Source organism: Amblyomma americanum, chromosome 7 (genome assembly GCF_052857255.1).
Source record: "Amblyomma americanum isolate KBUSLIRL-KWMA chromosome 7, ASM5285725v1, whole genome shotgun sequence".
NCBI classification, from domain to species: Eukaryota; Metazoa; Arthropoda; class Arachnida; order Ixodida; family Ixodidae; genus Amblyomma; species Amblyomma americanum.
The window spans coordinates 4,492,062-4,508,776 of NC_135503.1; positions in this window are offsets into that span (position 1 = coordinate 4,492,062).

The window sequence follows — 16,715 nt, forward strand, 5'->3', positions numbered from 1 at the left end:
TTTAGCGTCGTTAAAACTGCTAACGACACTGTTAAACAAGTTTAAATTTAATGCTAAGTGCACAAGAAACGACTTGCGGGAACAATTTCCAAGTACTTTGTAAAAACCTAAATGTCTGTGCAGCTTTTGATTACACTGTGTTTCTTTATCAAATGCTGACATCCATTGCATGATTACGTCGCCTACGATAGTTCGTTTTTGAACATGTAATATGTTCAGCATGTGATATGTTCTGTTCAGAGTCAGTTTTTGTATTGCATACACTAGCCGTGTTTTCCTTGTATATAACATTGCATATAATATTGTTTTGTTGTCATATTGCAATCACGCATCTGCACTGCTCTACCTTGTTATGGTCTCTTGGGCCTCGTCAAGCTGCCCCGAGCAGCTTTTTGCCCAAGAGCTCCAACCATGCATATATGCGGTGAAATAAATGAATTGAACTGAAATTGAGTTGAATTGAAAACATATATAGTAGACGTGCGAAAGCATGTGTTTATCCTGGTTGGCTCACGGTATTGCTTTGCTGTGTTGTCGTCACGTCTGGCGACGATATTAGGCTCAGGTACGTTAAGCCCTGATCGAGGTTAAGCTGGTCTGATCGGTTAGTGCCGCATGCAGAGGGAAGTTGATGAAGACGACGATGCACAGTGCGAGACCAGCGCCAAGCGTGATCGGCTGCAGCGATGGCATAGACTGTTTTGTGCACATAGTATTGCTTCGCCAAATAATTAATAATTGGTTTTTTGGGGAAAGGAAATGGCGCAGTATCTGTCTCATATATCGTTGGACACCTGAACCGCGCCGTTAGGGAAGGGATAAGGGAGGGAGTGAAAGAAGAAAGTCAGGCAGTAAAGACGAAAAAAAGCGATGCATCGCTCTCGTGCAGTGGCCAGCGAAGCTGATCAGTTCGCGCCGACGCGGGTTCAAATCCCCGTCGTGGCAATATTTGTTTTATTTGTTGATTTATTTATCGTTTGGCCAAGGTCACCATCAAGATCAGTGTTCACACAAACTCGGTGATCTGCTTAGACCTGCTTTCACACTAAATAAAATCTACGGAAGGGGAGCGCACATAGATAACAGTGAGATGGAGTATTCTCAGCCCTACTTGCCTGCGCGTGTATTGACGACAGCCAGTCTTACGTGTTTCGACATAGTTTTTGCCCTAGTGTGTTTGCTGTGCGTGCGAGCGATAACTCTCAGTGAGTTATGATCTGTGGGTTGCCATTCCTTCCTTATGATCGTAACCTCTCCCTCTAGCTGTCATTGCCTCTGCTCGCAAAGCATTTCCTCTCGCGTAGAAGGTAACGTGTTCTGAATTGTAATAGGTGGAGTTTAACGTCCCGGATCGAACGACCCATGAGGGAGGCCGTAACATCTGCCTCCTGGGGTTCTTCAACGCTCACTGACATCGCACAACACGCGGCCGCCTCTTTCGTTTCGCCCCCATCGAAACCCGCGGCTACGTGTTCTGTCGAAGCTTCGGACGACAACGACCGGCTTTCCGTTCAACTGAAGCACCCATAACTAGAGCTGTAGCCACGAAGACAAGGAGAATAAGAAAAGGGGGATAAAACACAAGTGGGCGTGAATAACTACAACCACGCCCAAGGACTACACGCACTGTTGAGCTGAACGATGGTAGCGGTGTGTCCCGCAGTAAGGCCGCGCTTGGCTTTTTCTAACAGATGTGGCAACAAGATTTCATTGCGCTGGAGTGCATTTATACGCATTTAGAGATCCCGCCGGCGTGGTCGGAAATAAAACGGCGACGTCGTGGTCACCGAACGACGCGAGCTCCCCAGAAGGCGCCAGTTCCTGCACCACGCGACGTTTACGTCATACAGCGAACACTGTTGCCAAACTGACGCCTGCGCAAAGAAAGCCGAAGCATTTTTCTCGAAACCTGCAAAAATGCGGACGTCAGGCGGCAGTCGCATCCTGAATGGAGGATGGAGTAATGGTTTATAGCTTGCGTAAACAAGAATCCAGTGACGCGTGGTTTTATTCATTAGGGTAGCCGAAAAGAACGAAACGCAGAGAAGAAAGGAAGCGGAAGGGAAGACGTTTGAAGGAAATCGCGAAAGCATCGAGGTTTGTCGCAAGGGGCCTCAGTGCCCCGAGGCGCGACGTTTTGTCCTCAAGCGGCACACGCTTATGCATGGAGATGACCTCAGCGACAAAACAAATGAGCAGACGCGAAGGCGTGCGACCGCTCGTGCAGAGAGACACATAGGCGCAAGAAATAAAAAAGCGAGAGTCTTCGGAGAATGAGCCGACCCCAAAAATGCTTGTTGTTCGGCTAAAAACAAGACAAGTGGTGTTCAGGGGAGGAGGAGGGGCACGCATTTCATTGCAGGTGGTCCCGTAACGTGAATGGCCCCAACGAGAGCACTTCCCACACGCCGGCCTTCACGACAAAGTGCACGAGGCGAGAAGAGACGACGAAAAAAATAACGGAGCTCGTCCTCGTTCTCTGGCGCTTCGCTTCTCGCAGCCATCGTGCTTGTCATTCCGGCTCGTGCAAACTGGAATGTGAGTGCAGGCAATCCAAGCGCTGCCAACCGCAGCCCGATGCCGCGTCGTGCCCTCCCTGTAGAGAAACGGGTCTGCTGCTGTAGTGCGGTGCTCGAAAATCGCGAGGAGCTTGCGGAGGCTCTGCAGCTAATGTAACCTAGCTTCAGCGAAGCGGAGCTGAACTGCAGCTGAGCACAGTTTTGCTCTTGCAGCGCACCCCAGAAAGAAATGAACGCACTGCAAAGCTTAGTTTCTCAGAACTTCATATATATCTAACTTACTGATATAACGACGCGCTTCCAGATCTATCCAGGCTTGAAGGCCATGAACCTGTCTGACTAAACAACTCACGTGGACTGGACTGCAATAGCCGCTATATAACCTGCAATAACATGAGCGTAATCTATATGTCCTCTCGTGACGTCTCTTTGAACAGCCGCGTGGGCAGTTTATTTCACCTCGTGCTTATTTGTAAGTCGCCTGATTCCGCCTTCAAAAGAAACTATAAAAGGAAACTAATTCAGTAAGCGCTTGTGTATACGCCTGGACAAATAAAATGTGGTTTTCAAAGCTCGTTCTCTTCCGTCGGATCGGGATGGACCCTTGTGGCAGTCTGAAGTTGCCCAGCATCACTGCATTCTAATGACAGATAGGTTATACAGAGAGTGATCGAAAAATGAAGTATAGGTGCCGCCACCATCGGCCGTTTTTGCAACCAATCTGCAGTGCGCCAAGGCAGGTATTTTCGCTCGGATCCCTGATATTGCCGGACAACACAGCTGTAGAGAGGCTTCGAAGAGCGAAAATTGGATGGAATCTTCCTCTCTAGTGTCTTCTGGTCACAAAAGCCTACGAGGACGGCTGGTGGGAGCCTTCGCTCCTGACGGCAGAGTTAAACGATGGCGCCACCGGCCATGCATGCTGGCGCGTTGCAGGCCATATTCAAAGTGAACCGATCTTTCAGCGGGTAAACACTGCCAACTGGTGTGAAGAGTTGCTCCCTGCCTCTTCGGACAGCGTTCGGAGTTCCTGCAGTAAACGCGAGCGGCTGGAATCTCGAGTGGCGGCTGCCCGCTATGCTCATCCCAAAAGAGACGACGGCTTTCCCTGTGGCCGACGCTGCGTCAAGTTAGGAGGCCCAGCCGCGGTCACGCACAGACAAAGCGCTGCACCGTCAGTTCGGAGACTGGGGGAGCAAGGAAACAAAAAATAAATAAAACAGCGTTCAGCGGGCGCAGTCTCCGGAGGTGTTTCGACGCAGGAAAAACACGGCGAGGCGGGTTACCCGCGTTTCTGTTCTCCTGTAACTTCTTCCTATAGCCGCGTGGACCGGATCGTCAAAAACAAACCGGGCATTAGGGTATATATATAGAATGAGAGTTGGGGTATGAGCGGCAGGGTTGGGCGACGAATTTAGGATCCATGACTTTCTTCCTCGGGGCCCGCATACAGGTGAAGCGTTGTAATCTGCACGTGAAGGATGGCATTATATACATACAGGCTCTAAGCACGCTTTGTACCCATTGCATGCCAAGAGCACGTGTCAAGGGCGCCGTACCTTCTCTGGAGGCATTTCCGTGCGCGCCAAGCTTACTGGCTTCGCATCTACAGTTGTGAAAGCTATAAAACAGACGACGGAAAACGCGCCGCCAAACCCGATCGCTGTTCTGCAGCGCCGATGCACGAGTTTCCGAACCCGGAGTGGCGCGCCGGGCCGCTTGGTGGCGCAGTGGTCGCTGCCACTGTGGTTTCGCAATAAGAGATGTCGGATTGACAGTATTTTTCCTCTCTCCTGATTGAGAGAGAGGGGGGAAGTTTACTGATGCAAGATTTTGGCAGGTTTGATTAGAATGAGGACCAACAGACGACACAAAGAATTACGAGACGACGTCTCGATTCCTTGTGTCGTCTATGTTGGGCCTCATTCTAATTAAGCATTAAGCAACAACTAAAATAGCTGGCAACATGCCTTATCAGAGAGGTCAGCCAGATGAACGCGCAATCTTCATGTGCATCTTCGAAACAAATAATGATTACATAATCCGTAGCTAGGGTGTTTGTCTGAGAAATCCTGGAATTTCATTGATAAAATTTCTAACCTTTCTCTGACTTTGTACGAAATTTTGCACAGGCCTGCAAAAAATCCCGTTTTTTGTGTTTTGCGTTGGAAAACTAGCGAATTGCATCCCTTGACGACATGCAGTTGAGGAGGAGATATATTTGTTTGCAGTTGAAATTACGAGCGGCGCCTGAAAGAGTTGATGCTGCTCCTGGATATGGATGTTACGAAGCGTTCTTTTCCTTTTTTTATGTACTTATGCCTGTTCCATCCAATTTTTGCTTACTATAGTTGGTGCTGGAGAGAACTACGTGCTGCTCAGCAAAAATTACGATCTTCAGCGTCTCTCGTCCGTCCCTCAGCCCTGTCGTGGCTTCGCCGGGGGCTCTATTTTCTGCTACCCCGGCGCGAACAGCAGCCGTCTGCGAGCGCCGACAGCGGGAGCCGATACGGCTGACACACCGCGTGCACTACACGGATGCGCCCTTTCTCGTCACTCGAGGCTTCACCCGCCGCTGACCCGTTCAGTCTTCGCACCCCGGGTGCTTCCTCGTGAAATAACCCGCAGAGCAGCAGGCGTGCTCTGGCCGCCTCCGGGATCAGCGCGTAACTGCCTCGCTCACGCACCTCCTCCTCCTCCCGGCAGGCGCACGGCGGGCGGAATAGAAAAGGAGAGAAAGCGGACAAAAAGGTTCTGAGGCAGGCAGTGGAGCCGAAAGTGAATCACGAAAGAAGGCAGAGACGCAGCGCCCACAGGGCGCCTCTTCCAGCACGGAGCGTGAGGACGAGGGAGGAGGCGTGAGCTAGGCGACGACGCGTCGTGCGATTTCCCAAAGTAGCATCTTCCTGAAGTTGCCCATTTCCCTGGCGACCCCGGCGGTTGGCCCGACGCTCCTGCGCGTTGGACGCGGCGCAGCGGGCGTTTGTTTTCGTGCTCCACGCTCACGCCGCCGTCGGCGGTGGCGGAAGGTTAATAATCGCTGCTCCATGGGCGCCCGCACTGCGAATCGGAAGCCGCGCTCTTCCTGCACGCATGGGGCGCCATGCAAGTGCCCGCGGTGGATCCGCTTGTGACGACACAAGAATCGTTGGGTTGTACAGCGTAAATCTCTTTGACGGTGTTCTTTTTTTTTTGTCTTTATTGCCTGCTTTGACAGTTCACAATTGGTCACAAACGCGTTATGTTCTGCACTGCACTCTCAAATATCAGGAGCGGACATGCGTTGCACACACAAGACAACTACAGAACAGTTTCAGGGAACACAACTGTCCCGTCAAACTGATAACCATCTCCAAGACATAGCTCCTTGTAAACTTCACGCAGCTTAAATACGCTTTCTTTGAAGTAATCTCGGACAGACCGACCATCTTCACGAAGGTTGATTGGATGGTGCTGAATAAAGGTGGGCCTAGTGAATGCGTAGTGGTCTTTGGCTTACGAAGTGCCTTAGAGACACGTGGGGATGGGCATATGAGTAAATATGAGTACGGTACTTAGGAATTAGGTAATTGAGTATGCGTGCGAACGGCACCCGCTTAAAATCAGTTGGTGGGCGAGTTGGTATTTCATTGTTTGCATCCACAGCGCAAAGACGAACACGGACACGCTTTGTGGTGTCTCCCCTCGTGTCCGTGTTCGTCTTTGCGCTGTGAATGTAAGAACGGGGCCCGGTAACTATATTAGAGTTCTTTAGAGGCGAAGCCTTAAGTGTCCCCCCCATTTTTATATCTTCGAACCTTCGCTGGGATACCTCTATAGGCGTGCTAAGCAAATTACCCCTTCCCTTCATCATCGATGGAAAGAAAGAGGAAAGAAAGAAAATTGATGACGTCGGCTGAGACGCTGCGAGGCACGTATCCCCAATTCACGCGCGCTTTAATCCTCAGAGCTGAAAAGGGTCCCTCCTGCCATTTTAACGCGACAGTGTTAAGGAGCTCGTGTCGCAGAAAAGCCGGTGTCGACGTCGGCGGCGTTGGCCGTGAGCGAAAAATGGCGCATCTCGGTGGACACCTGAACCGCGCCGTAAGGGAAGGGACTTTCCTTCCTTTACAATCAGTATCGATGGCAGATGCCGGGGCTAGCAAAAATCTTTTCCTTACTTTTTACTACTATTTTAATAAAGAATAACCACCACCACATAGCACGCGGGGCACCGCGGGAATGGGCGAGGAGGATTCGGAGGTCCGCTGCTACTTCGCCCCAAGCTGCACGTGTCCATCCAAACACAGGTGCGGCGCCGTGGCTACAACCTCGGCGGGCTCTCTCCGGTCGGGACGGCTCTGGCCAGACACGGCTAATTGAAGGAAGGCTCCGTTCTCCTCTTCCTTCCGTCTCCTTGTCCATCGTCGGTCGCGTCTCGCGGCGAACCAGACAAAGGGAAGGTCATCTCCCCCCCTCGTGAAGAACGTGGGAAAGATTCCGCAGGTAGGTTCCCAGAGACATCCTTTTTTTCGTGGGGTCAACGAGGGCTCAAACGACCCGTCGAAACTGCCGCGCTGTCGCGTGGCCATCCCGGTCGATAATTGGTTTAATAATAATTGGTTTTTTGGGGGAAAGGAAATGGCGCAGTATCTGTCTCATATATCGTTGGACACCTGAACCGCGCCGTATGGGAAGGGATAAGGGAGGGAGTGAAAGAAGAAAGGAAGAAATAGGGGCCGTAGTGGAGGGCTCCGGATTAATTTCGACCACCTGGGGATCTTTAACGTGCACTGACATCGCACAGCACACGGGCGCCTTAGCGTTTTTTCTCCATAAAAACGCAGCCGCCGCGGTCGGGTTCGAACCCGGGAACGCCGGCTCAGTAGTCGAGCGCCCTAACCACTGAGCCACCGCGGCGGTGAAATATTCGCTTTAATCCTCTTCGGCAGGTGTGCATCCCGTTCATAACACGCCCAAGAAGGCCACACGAGGCGCGAAGCACGGGGGGGTCACGAGATAGCGTACAAGAGAGTTGCGTGTGATCACCGCCGGGTGAGCGCGCGCACCACCCGAAGGCGACGAATTTAGCGCGAGGCACGTAAAGGGAGTGCTCACGTGATCGTGAGCGGACCACGCCGGCATCGGAGAACGTCCGAGATACAGCTCTGGCTGTACAGTTACTCTACAGACATTGTGGAAAGCACGCTACATTCAAGGTTCAGCGTGGCATGCTACGCCCTTCTTGGTGTCAGTGCCAGCTGTGTTCTTTGCACTCAATTTTTTTTGGCATAATCACGTACCAGTGGAGTCAATTAACTCTCTCTCTCTCGGTATAGTTGGCATTGGAGTAGGGCTATCGTGATTTAAAAGAAGAAAGTCCGAGACTTTATAGGTACTTTTTATTTCAACGGGGAGCAGAGGAAAATCGTGTAAACGCGAGCGGAAACCCCCAGAATTGTTTCTGCTGGCGCAATAATTGTGTGAAACTAAGCTGAGGACTGTGCACTGCTGAATTCGCGTTGTCAGTGGAGTGTAAGCCCGTTACACCCCGTGGTACGGACTGGGAGACTGTTCTAGTTTTTGCCATGCCCCAATTTCCTTTTTGTCAATGGAATCTGCGCTAGAAAAAGTCGTAAAGTGGAGTCGGTCTCCAAGAAATAAACAACTAGAAACACGCCCTCCTGAGCACTCATACGGTTACTCGAATTTCTTAAACCATCGCAACTGAAGAATAATTTGTGCTGTTCGAGGATGCCAAGCCGGAACTGTGCCTGCAGCAGACAGCCGACTGCAGTGAGCCCGAGCTAACCAAGACAAAATGGCAGGGTGATAGCAATGCCAGAGGGACCTGAGGGAGGGGCTTTCCTTTTCCGCTCCGTGCGCGAGGTATACAAATTCCCCTTAATTATCTTCCTCAAAGGCAAGCACGACGGCCGTAGACTGCCTCACCTGATTGAGCAAGACAGCGCAGCTCTATAGGTCTTTGCACTCCCGCACTCAGCAGAAGCAAATGGCGGCAACCATAACGTAACAGCAACTTGCTGTGCAGCTCGCTTACGTGCCACGACGCCACTGAAGCAAAAAAGAAAAAAAGATGGTGGTGGTTTAGCATCGCGAAATATTGCGCGAAATCATTCTTTTTTTGTAGGTGGACGCCACAGCCGCGTTCCTCAAAACATGCATTACGTGGGCTGGTTTACTTTTTTATTTCTGACAATAATTAAGTACATCGTATATTCATCGAGATTCAGTCGACGACAGTTCGTCAGCTAGAAACGTGGGAGCGCGCTCGAGCAGTCGGAGAATGCGAGCGAGTGTCGTCAAGCTATGTGCTCCAGACGCCGCCAAAAGCGGGGAAGACGAAACACGAGTCAAAAAACGCAGCGCCGCCCGGCGCGGGAAACGGCCGGCTCATGCGACTGCGATTCATCGATCACAGCGAGGCTATCACCAACGGAGGGGGGAGGGGGGGGCATTATGAGGCGCTGCTTCGTATACCTGTCCTCAGCATGCATCGTTATACCTTGTGTGCTGTGCTGCATATTGTTAGGCTAGGCCCCTTCATTCATTCTCGGGCGCAAAGCACGATTTGCCCGATTTCTGCAACACGAGAGATTTTTTTAAGCAATCAGGTCGACGCACTGAGGGAATGAAGTTGGGTTTTTCGGTTGCGGTGTGAAACTGGACCGCATGCAGCCGTGAAAACACAGCGTTTGCGTCGTCCTTGTATTTCTGCCGTCGTGTACGTGTTTACAAATGCCTCCAATCTTAGATTCTGTCAGACCTGATTTTCGCTTGAAAACTGCCTGTTCCAGACGCATTTTTCCGCTGGAGGCAGCTAAGCTGAGGTACTCGTATTAGCAGCTACCCTAACCACATTTCATAAACTCCTTTAGAATCGATTGCTGGTAATCTTATTATCACGTAATTAACGGCAGCGTCTCTTAACGGTATTCTATCTCTTTCCACTTGAAGCAGGCGACTTGGCATTCCGGCGATGCCGTACAGTGTCAGTAAAAGGTAGACCTCAAAGCACAACTTGGCATTGCCCTACCAAATGCTACAGCTTACACTGCATGAGACATGCTGTGCGGCTGCATTCAGCGCTAAACAGTGGTACCATCTAGCTTCACTGGCGTACAGGAAACACTGAGGCGCAGTCTGCTTGTGCGCACTGAAATGATCTCCACGCATGCGCACAGTACGCCTGCTAACCGCACGTGGCCCCGCGTGAGGTAATTTTGCGCGATAGCGTAAGGAGCTCGTTCTGCTGAAAAGGCGGCGACGCCTGTCGTCGGGCGAAAAAAATCCCAGAACGCCTTAAATCAGATTGAAAAACGAAACAGTCGGCATTTGGGTGTGAGCCCTCGGCCTGTGCATGCCAGGCGGGCACGCAGAGCATAGGCCACGAAGGGTCGTTGGTTCAAGTGTGTTAGAGGGCACCTAGTGAAAGCGTTGTGGTGTGTATGACTTAGTAACGTGTGCTCGTCTTATAGTAATTAAAAAGACAAATATAAATATTCTAATTAGGCGGCAGAAATTGCGCGGAATGAAAAAGCGGCGTTATGGGGCTTCATTGTACTGAAACAAATGGCGTGTGTATGTGTATGAGTTTATATGTAGTGACATAACATGTCTTGCAGTGTAACCTAGGTAGCGATTGATGATTGGTAATCGATTATGTGATTGACGATTGGTAATCGGGGTGTGTGGATTGGTAATCGGTGAGAAATAAGAAAGAAAAGGAATAAAAAAAGGAAAAAAAAGGAGAATGCGGCGCTATCGTGTCTACTCTGAAAGCGATGATTAAGCGTCCTCCTAATTATTGATCTCAAGGCCCGTCTAGGTTCGCTTTCGATATTACTTGTACAACATGCCAGATTGACACCTTTGACGCTGGAAGATTGTCTTTGCAGTGTGAGTGCAATAAGGGTCTCGGCGAATCTACAATGCTACATGAACGCTACGAACGCAGATGATAATGGAAGCGGGAAGTCGTTATTGAAAGAAAGGAAACATCTGAGTCTGCAAACTCCTTTTTGTTGTATACTCCATAGATTTCATAGCACGCTTGTAGAAAACATATTGCCTGGATACAGGGTCCATATCATCGTCCACTACTTGATTTCATTAAATCAGCCCACCTTTTTCATTTATTTAAGCATCTTACCCATCTCTCATTTCATAAACTTTATGCCGTGAGGCACTAAAAATCGCTCGAGAAAAATAAAAAGAAGTACTCGCGGTCCAGCGAGTGCTCAGCGTTAATTCTCTTCATATATCACGAAAACATTTCACCGCGCTTGAACCCAGACCACAAGTTCTCTTATCTGCAAGACAAGTTGTGCTTACTTCATCATCAGATGAACGACACTTGCCCGCTCCTGCAAAAAAACGGCTGCATAGCTACAGTGAGAACTGGCGCGCTCTGAACTGCGTGCGCACTTCGATCGTGCTGAAACCACTGAAACGAACTAGAGTACGCAAGGCGTGTAGAGACTAAAAGAAGAGAAAATCGGCGCGAGGCAATGTTACATTTGAGTGGAGGTGCACGACGTGCACTTGCCACGGGAAAATCATAATGGGGATGGGGAGGAGAAATGCGCTCTGGTGCACGGAAGTTTCAAGCACTGGTCAGTTCTAATTCTTCGTGCTCCTTCAACTTAAAGTTGCAGTATTACAACAAGTTTCGGATTGGCCTGGATCCGAAAGCTCTGGAGAGAGAGAGAGAGAGAGAGAGAGAGAGAGAGAGAGAGAGAGAGAGGGGAAAAATGGGAGGGGGCGTCTTTACTGCGCGGAAGAGTGGAATAACAGCCTCTTGCTTGCTACTCCACACTGGGTTAAAGGGGAAGGAGAAGAGACAGAAATAGGGAAAAAGTGAAAATGAGAGGTGATGTAGTAAGCTGCACTCGTGGCGCCGATCTCCTGTATAGTGACGGTGACAGTATAAGAGCATGATTGTTGCCCGCTGTTCAAGAGTAGCAAGCACGAGACATCCAAGATTAGCACAGCATAGATGCACTTCGGCAACAACCAGCCGCAGAGGACCCATCAGTTGTTTGACCGTCGCTTTGTTTTGATCGTCTGCTGTCACCTCTTATAGCTGACGCACATGCGAACGAACTCGAACCTAGAGGAGGCCATGCCGCTGGGTCCTGCAGCTTGGCGCGTGCCAAGCGTTGCTAGTGAAGGTGGATGCGACGGCTTTTGCGCAAGTCGTTCCTCCGTAGGCGTAGCCCGTGAGTGCATCTGCAGAAGCGGAATTAATTGCTAGTCCGCCACAAGAATGAAAACACGTTCCCTATGGACATTTCAGCACTGCACGCAGAATTTTCTGCGACGACAAGCAAGGGAGTTCGCACGCACCAGCGGGCATTGTGCTTAGACACACATCGCTTCTTGTGGTGGTTACACATCTCAGCTTTGAGGGATCCAAAAGATTTAACCAGTAGGACCGTATGCTGCTCTTTATCATAATAAAAGTCAGCGCGGTCGTTTTTTTCCCGTCCAGTCTTTGCACTATATATATATATATATATATATATATATATATATATATATATATATATATATATATATATATATATATATATATATATATATATATATATAATTTTCCTCAAGTCACGTCCCAACCAGTCGTTCTGGCACCCTCCGTCCAGCTGGCACCTGTGGCTCTGTCAAAGCAAAGATTAAAGAAATAAAGTGCGAGTCTTGCGGCGCTGACGTGAGCCTAATCCAAGACTCATCGAGGCTAATCCCCGGCGCGCAGACCCGTCTACGCTAGCGGGCGCCGACGTATAAACACACTCGAAGAAAGGATCGAGACCTGCGGGCGCGATACATCTTCGCCGCCGAGGCCGCCTCGGTCGTTTGCGGCTGCATTCCGCGTCCCTTCCTTTCCGATGCCGCTATCCCTGGCCCACGGGTTTCGCTGGGGCTTCTGCATACACGCGGTGATGCAAGGTGGCATAATGAGTGCGCGTTCGCTCCGCGCGGGCTTCGTCCGGGATCTAATCTGGGCAGCACCCGAGTCAAGGACACCGCGGGGGGAATTCGGATGTGCCCCGTGAGAGTGCAATTACGTCGCTTTGTTTGGCCGAAGGGCGCAGCCGTGGGTGGGCATGCCAAGGTGCACGCACATACGTGCATTCACTCGGAGCGCGTTGATCTATCCTGAGCATTCACGTTTCCCTTCGGGATTGCGCGACGTCTGGCAAGCCGCGAGCTTGATTCAGACTCAGGCGGGAAAAGCAGCTTTCACCGCGTATTATACAATACGTGGCAGGAATACTCGTGTGTGTCGTGGAATCGACAGTTCTTTTTTTTACCTGCGCTACTGACGAAAATACGTGCTATACCGTTGCAGCTACGAGAAATTGTTGAGGTAGGAGTTCTTAACCTGCAGTGCACACTGCAGAGCTCGGCGCCGCTGCTGCCCACTGTACAGTCGCGCCCAACATAACCTGCAACGCGGCGTCGGCGGTAACCGCTTCTTCCAGTCCCGGTTTGGTGCGATCGAGTGAGCCGCGTTGCACATCAGCGGCAGTCCAAGCTGTAGCTAACCACGACGTCCAGTCTATAGCGGGCAATCGAGACCCCCCGATCTCTGCAGCCGGGAAAGGGTATACTCGCTGCTCACTGGCTTGTTTCAAGTCGGAGGCTTTAGTCTGTATTGGAATGCATGTGCGGACACAATCAAGGTAATGGAGACATGGCTGCCTGGTACGGGGGTCGGCAAGGACCGCGCACACTGTCGCGGCAACACATACTGCGGCCTCGCGCACACACTGTCCAGCGGCGCAATGCCACGGCACCGATGCGCTGGCGTGCCGGCCCCCTAATGAAGAGCGTCCGATCGACGCCATTCGTCTCGCGTGCACTTCGGTCAATAGGCCACCGCTGCGCACGCGCTTGTGCAAGCGTCAATTTCGACGGTCGCCGCCGCCCGCGTTCTCATGCGTGCCGGCCGTCGCACCGAGCGTCCACTCGTATAAACGCACGCTCGGTGCGCCTGCGAACGGGCGAGTGGTTTTGACGTGGCCCACAGAAGGTCGTGAGTTCGATCTTGGCTTCCTCGCCGCGTCGGACGATTTCGAAGGGCGTTGGCGTCCGGCGGGCGGCCGTGACTCACGACTGCGCTCCGACGACGCTGGCGGCAGTAGAAACGCCCTGCATGTACAGCACGGCAGCGCAGTGAAACACTGTATAACTGCTCTGCGCATGGCGGACTGCGGGCGCGATTCGCTCGATAAGCCGAGCGCTGGGCGCTCGTACACGCAGCTCGATCGGCTGCCCTACTGCTATGCCGCGCGATCCCTTCTCTCAGAAATAGTGCGAACTGCTCGCGTTGTGCGACCAAAAAGCGCAGTGCCGAGGGGGTAACGAGTTTGAAGTCATTGCCATTGACGCCACTCCGCAGTTTTGAAACAGCCGCGCAGAGCTAAACTGTGCCGTCTAACTTTACGATTCCAAGTGCATGCAATGAGAATGCAGCTACTGTGCTTTGGCGCATACGCAGCGCTGTTAGTTGAGTAACGACTGAGTGGATAAGACCTAGCTCTCTGCTCTTGATATAAGCCTTGACGGTAAAGTGACGGGGGCGAAGTAGCGCACTCTTTACGTCGTCTGTGGCAACTTTATGTCCGTACGCCGCTAACAAAACATAGCTAAGTATAACCAGCCATCTTTTCCTCCTTCTGAATAACACCAGAGATGTTGGCCTGAATGTCCCCTTTTCTAGCCAGTTGAATTTATGCGAGTTTCCTCGTTCCCGACTGTGGTGTCAGCCACTATGACGACAGGTGGCTATGTGCCGCAGCACCTAAGCAGCCTAACCCAATGGTGAACACTGAATGGGCTTGCCCTGAGAGTATACACAGAACAGCAATCCAGGGGATGCAGTTGATCGTGACCGCGAAGTATATTCGCCCCGTACACACGCGCCAGACAAGCGACTGAGAGTGCTTCCGGATTTCATTTCGCCGGTGCATGCGTTCGCTCCGCCGCTAAAGGGCTCCCTCGGGTTTCGAGCGGCTGCTTTTGAAACCACATGCGGAAGAGGAGTGAAAAAGATGGAACGAAAGAACGCAAACCTACTTCTGATATCCCTGCAAGAGATTCCTGGGAGAGTCAGTTTACTTGACAAACTTGAGTTAGCGAACATTCCGTCTATCATCATGGTTTTCAGTTAGGAAAAATCGAAGGACTAGGCTTTCTTGAAACATATAACGCGTGCGAGCACTAAAAGAATGGTATCCAAACCCCGGTTTGAGAGCCTGAAGCACGAGCTGAAACCTGAGGTGGGTGCAGTGTTGCGAAAATGAGTTCGATGCCTTTATAGCTGCAGCCAATGTGCGGAACTTTCCGGGCATCGAGCGGCGCAGAGAATAAGCGGGAGAGCGCTTCCATTTCCCTCCACTCTGTAGCAGGCTCTGCAAATATGGCCTGCATGAAACCGCATTGAGAGAAACAAACACGTGGTGTTAGCAGGAAGAGAGAATCCTTTCCTAATGGAGCGGGTCGACGGAGTGCAGGATGTGACTGCAAAGCGAGAGCAAAACAAAGGAGCGCAAGCAACCCCGAACAGCGAAACGTAACCCCGGAGGCAGGAGGAGGACGAGCTGTCTCGGAAGTGTCGTCCGGACACGCACCGTGCAGGCAGGCCCCGCTCCGACACGCCGTGCACCGTGGAGTGAGTGAGCTGCCCCGCACACGACACGGCGTGCCCGTCCTGCCGCCGCGGAACCCTTCCTGGAGCACACCTCGCCACTTCACAACGGACTCTGCATGCGCCTACCGCGCGCTGCACGAAAATACGTGGCCGTGGCAACGGCACCACGGCTTGGTCGAAGATGGCACAATGAAACTCCCCGAGTGTCTAGCAAACTTCTTCTGCGCCGCTGGCTAACGTAGAGGGGGTCACAAGACACTTGTCCTGCACCGCCAGAGAGGAGGAGAAGTAACTGCATCGTGCTCCCACGAAAGGGTCACCTGCAAGGCCCGACTGTGATCACGTGACCACAGAGAACTCGCTTCAGCGGTCGCCCACGCATTTTCATTCGCCAGCTGTGAGCATGCGGGTTCGCGACTACGACATATTACGGCGCGGTTACCTGCACGCTGTTTTCCCCGCTGGAAAGCCCCCCTCCCGTACGCATATCGTACAAGGGCGAGACAAGCCTCGTGACCTTTCATAAACGGTCGTTGATGAGAGCGTGGTCTAGGCCGCAGATTTATATATGCGTGCGATAAAATGTGAGGAAAGAAGCGATACGAAAGTGAGATTATAAGGGAAGCACGAAGTATTCTTGTTTGTCACCGAGCGTTACAAGTGCGCAAGCCCAAGTCATGAAGGTGTCAGCTGCCTATTCCTACCACTCAGCCTCGTATATGCGCCACGCCGCGGCCCGGCGGACTCGGAATCTCAACCTTCCGAGGAAGCGGCATTTACAGCGGGAGGATCACCTGAGCCGCCGATGACGCGCCTGCGTAGACGAACGACGCCATCCCACGGGGGCGACCGAGAAACGCGGCCGGATCGAGGCGCGGCAGTAAATTCAGCAGCACCAAGCCTAGAACCATGCTGCAGACTTAATAAACAAATTTGCTATCAACCCAGTACCCGTCCTCTTGCTGTCAAATGTATCAGAAAAATAATTTATTACCTCCATATTAAGCTAGCCAATGTATCGCACGTTCAAAAGCCAATATAAAATTTTTTTACTGCCACTAAATTTTCAGAAATCGATATGTCGCCTATTAACAATGTTCAGTATTTGTGCAGCTAGTTTTATAGTTCTGAAACATGCCAAATTGAAGGCATCGAATCAACTCGGAGGACCAGAAGCAGTAGTTTTCTTTATCCGGAAAATGTCTATTTCCCCTTCAGCATTTGTCAGAAAACGAGATATGAAGAATTTTTGGACGCTGCCTGGAAGTTGCACATTCGCGCCCCTTTTTTCTTCACACAGCTTGCTCACAGAGACATTAAACATTTTAAGCGGAAGGCATTGGCTGCTGACAACATGCATACATCAGACTTTGTATTCAAGCTCCACGTTGCAATGAATGCTGGGAGGGGGAACGGTATGTAGGGAATTCACCACATTGGGCACTAAAGGCTTAATCTGGAAAATCAGAGACTGCAATTTTTGTCGCGAACTGCGAATATACTAACCGTCTTCCGCTCACCGCTGTCAAGATGTGCCGGTT